This window comes from Dermochelys coriacea, chromosome 18, assembly GCF_009764565.3.
Source record: "Dermochelys coriacea isolate rDerCor1 chromosome 18, rDerCor1.pri.v4, whole genome shotgun sequence".
Lineage (NCBI taxonomy): Eukaryota > Metazoa > Chordata > Testudines > Dermochelyidae > Dermochelys > Dermochelys coriacea.
The window spans coordinates 13,226,929-13,234,435 of NC_050085.1; the positions used below are offsets into that span (position 1 = coordinate 13,226,929).

The window sequence follows — 7,507 nt, forward strand, 5'->3', positions numbered from 1 at the left end:
CCTGCATTGCTGATAGGAGTAAAAAGCTCAATTCCTCCTCAGGAAGGTTGATAGTAAAAATGACAATCATTTAGAGCTTGTCTATACTTGCAAGTAGTGTTTCAAGTGTAGACAACTACACCAGAAACAGTAGTGGGGAACCTCTCTCACAATTCTCCCATAGACCCAGCCCTGTCTACTTAGGGGCTAAGGTTGTTATAATTATGTCTCTCAGGGGTGTGGATTTTTCACATCCCTGAGGCATGAGCTATGCCAATGCAAGTTCCCAGTGTAGAGCAGCCCTAAGTCCGACCCAAAAGGATGCTTTAAGCAGGAGAGAAGATAGACCTTTTACAATGAACACTTAGTTTAGGTGTAGCTCATGAGGTGTCAGGTTGTTCATTTGCCATTGGCTCAGTCAGGAAGCTACAAATGCCAAATAAACTAGGCGACCCCACCCCCATCCCCCCAAAGAACTCTGAGAAAGCTCAAAAGCTAGTCTCTTTTACCAACAGAAGTTGGTCCAATATTACCTCACCCACCTGGTGTCTCAAATTAACTGCATTTCATCTTTACTTGTCAAGAGTATTTGGTCATGGAAATGACAGACACCAACTATTTAGGACCAGGCTGAAGTCTTCTTATACTACCAAGACGACCATGTTGTAAAAATAACCACGTTCAGCAGACTTGCAGGGTGTGCTCCACAGACCATTCAGAGCAGCACTGTAAGGCATACACTTAATAAACAAACCAATTTCCTTAGTTAGTTTAAATTCTTTGAATCGACATTATCAGTGTTTGCCTTTCTCTCTCACACACACACACACAGCAGAAGATGACCTCTGGCTGTTAAACATTTCCTTGCATCCCGATCACTTGATTTTCTGATAAAGGAAATCAAGCATTTGCCCAGGTCCCCAGCTGACAGCTCTGTGGACAACTGGCATTTACCATTAGCCCAGCTAATCTTAACTAATTTTCATCTGAAAAGTAACAGGTTTCAGAGTAGCAGCCGTGTTAGTTTGTATTCGCAAAAAGAAAAGGAGGACTTGTGGCACCTCAGAGACTAACAAATTAAAAGCTTATGCTCAAATAAATTTGTTAGTCTCTGAGGTGCCACAAGTCCTCCTTTCCTTTCATCTGAAAAGGACTCTGCCATTCACTTTTGCCCTATGGTGAAAATGCTACAACAGCTCCTTTAAGTTGCACAAGCAAGGGCATAAAGCGTAGAGGAATCAGAGTTGCATATTGTTTAGTTTTGGGTTTTTTTCTTTTCTTCCTCCCCCCCCCCCTTTATTTTAAAAAAAAAAAAGACTTGCATGGAGCTAGTTGAGTTACTAGAAGAAAGAAAAACAAATCCTTCCCTGCGAAACTGGAAGAGGGAGGAAACCCCCACATCCCAACTAAGTTTTCCACAGCCAGCGCTTGCCCAGCAGCTGCATCTTGAGGCGCTGCGGGGGAGGGCGGAGAAGAGAAGATACTGACTGTTGGCAAGGGGAGGAGACGGAGCTGGAAAGGGGATTTACCCGCTCGGCCGAAGCGCCGCAGGTGAGAGCTCCCTTAAAGCGGGGTGTTTTGGGGGGGCGGCGGCACACAAGCGCGGTACTTGTCTCTACCCCCGTGTGGGCCGCTCGACAGGAAACCGAAGCCACAGAAGGTGGGAAGCGAGGACCGGTCCCGAGCCAAGTTTCCATTAACCCCCTTCGCGCCGGAGCACGGAGCCGACCGGCTCTACTCCGCCTTCCCCGGGCTGCTAACGGTTTCCCCAGACGGGCAAGGGACGCCCCCGTTACTCCACCCCGCCCCCCGGACCCGCCGCTCCAGCGGAGGCCCCTTTCCCGGCCGCCGAGCCCCCCACTCGCCCCGGCCAGCGCCCTGCCAAGCAGCCGGTGGCTTGTCCTGGGGGGCCGCCCGCGGCCGGGCCGCTGCACGCCAAGGGCGCCCGGGGGAGGCTCGGCCGGCAGCCGCTTGCCCGGGGGGCGCCACCCCCCCCCCCCGAGCCCCAGCCCAGGGAGCCCCCGCTTCTTACCATGCGAGCCCTCCTCCCCGGGCAGGGCTGCCTAGCGCGCCGGGACTCGGCAGCGGGGCATGGCAGCGTTGGAGGCCAGGCTCTCCCCGCTCCGGGCTCCGCCGGGGGTGAGCCCTCCGCGGTCCTTCGGGGGGGGGGGGGGGGGAAGCTCGGGCAGGTTTCTTCGGGGGTCCGCGTCCTCCCCGGGACGCCCAAGCGACTGCGGGGGGGGCAACCAGCCCCACCCCCTGGCACGCAAGCCCGGCTCCTCCCGGGCCGCGCCCCCCGCCCAATGTCAGGGCTGGAGCCGCGCTCGCCGGGCTCCTGCTGGGCGCCAGACGCGAAGAGCTCCGGCCGGCCGCGTCACATGGGCCAAATAGCTCCCAGCTGCCGCTCGGCACCGCCCCGCTCCCGGCCCCTCCTCTCGGCGGGGCGGGGGGACCCGCCGCCGCCGCCGCCGCCGCCGAGCTCGGGAGCGGGAAGAGCCCTCGGCCCGGGCCCGCTTCGCTGCGCCCGCCCTTTGCAGCGGGGCTGGGCGCGCCGAGGGGAGAAAAGCCGCCCCCGCTACAGAGAGCAGGAGAAAGTTTCTCAAGCAGGGGTTCCCCGCTGGGGGGCTGTGGAATCCCCTTCATGGGGGGGGTGTTAAGAGCAGGTTGGACCAACAGCTGTCAGGGATGGTCTAGGGCTAGGCTTACTTGGTCCTGCTTCAATGCAGGGGGCTGGACGGTTTTCTCAAGGTCCCTTCCTCCAGCCCTAGGTTTCTATGCTTCTGTGAACTGGGGGGTAGGATGGCGGGCTAAGAAGTGATGTACATCCAGATTCTTACTGGATTGTGGTGGTGTCTAAAAGGCCATTGTACCAGGCACCCTACAAACCGATACGGACCAGTTTGCAACCCAAAGCGCTAGATCCTGTAAACACTTGCGCACCCCGCTTAACTACACGACTCTGAGTAGTTCCACCGATGTCTTGAGGACACCGCTGGTAGCAAAAGTGGAGCACATGCGTAAGTGTTCGCAGAATGGGGGCGGCAGTGCATACTGCCGGCCCCAAGCATTCAAAGGCCACAAGTCAGGCCCCATAAAATCAGAAAAATGGCTTAAAAATCATGAGATTTAAAAAATAATACACTTTCTCCTATTTGACCTTTCGGGTTACACTCAGGACACATTTTCAAACCTTTCACTCTCGCCATGAAGGCGAGAAGCTTACTTTAAAAAGGAGGCAGAGATTCTTGCCTACTCACATGATTCCAGGAGTTGGGATTTTGAGAAAAATACCAAATAGAATGAGAGTTGGCAACACTTGATAAGTTTATGGAAGGGATGATATGAGAGGATAGCCTAATTTTGGCAATTAATTGATCTTCAGCTATTAGCGGTAGATATGCCGAATGGCCTGTGATGGGATATTAGATGGGGTGGGATCTGAGTTACTAAAGAGCATTCTTTCTTGGGTGTTTGGCTGGTGAGTCTTGCCCACATGCCCAGGGTTTAGCTGATTGACATATTTGGGGTCGGGAAGGAATTTTCCTCCAGGGCAGATTGGAAGAGGCCCTGGGGTTTTTCGCCTTCCTCTGCAGCATGGGGAACAAGTCACTTGCTGGAGGATTCTCTGCTCCTCAGAGTCTTTAAACCATGATTTGAGGACTTCATTAGCTCAGACATAGGCTAGAAGCTTCTTACAGGAGTGGGTGGGTGAGATTCTGTGGCCTGCGTTGTGCAGGAGGTCAGACTACAGGATCATAATGGTCCCTTCTGACCTTAAAGTCTATGATTCTGTGATTCTAACACTGCAGGGTAAAAATTTCTACTTGTCTAATTCCTTACCTATGTTACAAATAACACCTTAGGTTATTAATGCACAAAGCATTTTGTTTTACTATTTATACGCTTTGTTTATTTTTATTTATTTGTGGACAAATAAACCTACTTCCACTTTTGTTTGTGAACTGTCTAGTCGTTGCAAACACTTTAGTGGAAGGTGTATTTTAAAAAACCCAGTTTAATTAAAAAATAAATCATGAAAATAATTCTATTGGTTTTAGGTTCTCCGAAAAGGAAATTGTGGGACAAATTTTACTTGATGGTCTCCTTTTAAGAGGTGCATTTTCAGTATTCCCAAGCGAAAGGTCTGTTTGTAACCATACGATTTAGGGCTGTGAACTTATGAGTTCTCATAAATTAAGCAAGCTTGAACTTGATCAGTATTGAATGGAGCACCTCCAATGGCCACTTAGGTGGTGCAGGAAGTGGTCTGAATGATTCAGTAGGTGGCACTCTGCCATCCGAGTCAGTATCAAACCAGTGCCCCATCCTGGTGCAGAAGGTGGTGGATTTTGAGTTGAGACATTCAAATCCGGTCCTGACCGCCTGTGGTCATTAAAGATCCCATGACACTTTCCCCCAAAAAAGCAGTGTTAGTCCTCATGGCTTGGCTACATTGGAAAGGCCTGATTCTCATCTATGCTCAGGCATCTTTACACTGCAGAGCCTTCGTTTAACTAAGAATCATACTCAAGTTGTGTAACTGGGTTGTGCCTACCTAAATACAGTTTAAGTTAGAACACTTTGTCTCCTGTTAGTTTTCAGAGTAGCAGCTGTGTTAGTCTGTATCTGTAAAAAGAAAAGGAGTACTTGTGGCACCTTAGAGATTAACAAATTTATTAGAGCATAAGCTTTCGTGAGCTACAGCTCAAGTGAGCTATAGCTCACGAAAGCTTATGCTCTAATAAATTTGTTAGTCTCTAAGGTGCCACAAGTACTCCTTTTCTTTCTCTTGTTAGTGTTGCTGTGCTCTTTTTAATGATGACTGAAGTTCAGAAGCGCGTAAGGGGATTCTTTTCTGTGCACATCATAGGCTTGTCTTTGCTGCAAAAAAGGAGGAGGTTTTCACAGTGAGATAATTAACATTAGCTATCCCACTATAAAATCCTAGTGGAGACAAATCACTATAGCTTTTACTGCAAGGTGAGTTTAGGAGTATAGTACATTTACATGACATTAAGGTAGTTATTCTAGCGGCCTAGTAGGACCTGGGAATTTAAAGATAAAGCACAAAATCCTTTAACATGCTATATTGCAGGAAAGAAAAGGGAGAAACAAATGTTAAAAATATATAGGTAGGTGGCATTTTGAAAACCACTTTGTGTTGACTTGACTCTTCCCCATTTAAGTCAATGGAAGTTTTCCATTCATTTCCGTGGCATCACTGAGATGATTTGAAAATCCCACATACATACTTTTTCCCCTGTGTGCTTTTTATTTGAACAGGTGGTGGGTCAAGCCCTGCAGTTCCACACTCAGCTGAAGTCAGTGGGAGTTTTGCCTGAAGAAGGAATGAGTAGGGAGTGCAAGATTTTGCCCTGTGTAACAGCTCCAAGTTTAGCCAGGACTGCAGTGACAGCCCCTGGGCAAATCCTTCTTTGTCTGGGAATCAATTCTTTGCAGCTGTTAAAGTCTCTTGTCCTGCCCCACATGCATTACACATCTCAATGCAGAAATTTCTGCTCAGAAAATTGTGGCATGGATACTAATGCTCTGTACTGTGGCTATCTTTATTTTGGTATTTAAAAACACCAATACCACTCTAAATCATTCTCATTTACACTGAGGCTTCTTTACACCATTCTGGCAGCGTAGATGTCATTAAATTATGTTACACCTACTTTAAGGCTTATTTATACTATCAGAAAGATGTCAATGGGATCTTAATGTAATGCATATCTGACCTATGGAAGTTAACATAGGCTGACATGGCCTTGTAACCCAGAAAGGGGTAGTTGTGTCACCTTCGGCTCACTGTTTAATTTGTTATTGGAATGTCGTGCTTGTGAAAGATGTTGGATCAGGACTGAGGTCTTTGGTTGGCCCCCAGCATAAATACAGCCAGGGCAGCAGCAATGCCAGTTTCCCTGCAAACCTGACCTGGAGGTCCCACATGTTGCACTGAGCAGCTTTCTGTTGGACTCTCCTGATGCTGCCAGTGAAGGTTCCACTGACCGTGTCCGCTAGAAGCCTACCACCTCATTTCACATAAGCCACCAAACAGCCATCAAGAGGTTAAAACTTTTAATACCTACTACTGACTACAGATCAAATCTCCAAAGACCCATTGCTTGGGGCGGGGGAGGGATAGCTCAGTGGTTTGAGCATTGGCCGGCTAAACCCAGGGTTGTGAGTTCAATCCTTGAGGGAGCCATTTAGGGATCTGGGGCAAAAATCGGGGATTGGTCCTGCTTTGAGCAGGGGGTTGGACTAGATGACCTCCTGAGGTCCCTTCCAACCCTGATACTCTATGATTCTAAGTCCCTATCGTTTACAAAGAGCCTGTTGGGGTTACTGATGCTTAACAGTAGGGAGTGGGAAAGTCCCTCTTTCACTGCATGTGTGTTGTGCCCCAGGGGAAGTACAGCTGAGGCAACAGAGTGCTGCAGCACCATAGAGGGGAACCATGCCCCTGCGTGAACTTAAAAGCTCTTGCATGGAGATTCCAAAGGAGCCCGTAGCTACTGCTCCCTTGCTGCCTTGTGAACCAGGGTGAGGTTTGCACCTCCCAACTGGAAACACCTTAAAAGGGCCTGGTTTTCAGAGCGGGGGCACTCAGCAATGTGGGCATATCAGGCCCCTTTTAAGATGTTGAAAGTTGGACAGCCAATATCACTAGTCACTTTTTAAAATGTAGTACCTTATATGTAGAAGGCACTGTAATGCTTAGCACACGATGTGAAGTCAGCATGCCAGGTTTGTCCACTGATTTTCAGTGGGACCTTGGACAATTCGTGCTTTTGTCACTTGGCCCAGAGCCTCAAAGGTGGATCTTTAGGTGCCTACCCCCAATGGGTAGAGGCCTGCAAATAGCCGCTTTATATCCACAGACCATGTTTGTGGCTCGGATGTGGATTCAAATTTTGTATCCATGCAGGGCTCTACCACTGGGAGTTAGGCAGCTATATTCCTTTGATGATTTGGGCCACTGAGATTAGGGTGTTGCAATGCATTCCACATGGGACTAACTTTTATATCCATTCCAAAACTTAAATTGATGCAAGATGCATCTCCTCACTTACCTTGTGGAGGGCCCATTATATCCCTGGTAAGTAAAGAAGTATTCTTTTCAAAGTGAGCTATTAAATGACACGTCCTAGGTCATATACAGTCTGCACCAGACTGGGAAATTGAGCACAGGTCTCGAGGCCTGGTCTGGCTCCTTAATAACCACAAAACCCTCCCTGCTCTCAGTCTGAAAGGGTACTCCCCAGAAAGACCAAAGGTAAAGCAGTTGGCACCAGCCTGGAAGGGGGAATGCTGTAGCAGTTGACGTGCAAAATAGGACACTTTTCCATAGGACTGTCTGAACCAGCATGCAGAAAATAAGCCCCTACTCTGTGGGAGAACTTAAGTTTCTTTCTCGTGAAAATGCACCATGCTGCCTCCATGCTGACCCTTGTAAATGTCACTTTATTAATTATTACCTTCTTTCAAGACACCCTATTCTTAGTATCTGGCCTCTGAGCAT

At 48.7% G+C, this 7,507-nt stretch overlaps 1 protein-coding gene across 2 annotated transcripts in view; it reads right to left on the bottom strand.

Annotated features, from left to right (window-relative positions):
• The window catches only part of SPSB1 (splA/ryanodine receptor domain and SOCS box containing 1), a 69,998-nt gene extending 67,600 nt beyond the window's left edge, over positions 1-2,398 (bottom strand). The window contains exon 1 of one of the 2 annotated variants that reach the window (XM_038377016.2): positions 2,012-2,398. The gene's annotated coding sequence lies outside the window, so the exon portion shown is untranslated. The remainder of the gene's footprint in view (positions 1-2,011) is intronic. The other variant, XM_038377017.2, reaches the window with a different exon arrangement.
• Between the last annotated feature and the right edge of the window lie 5,109 nt (positions 2,399-7,507).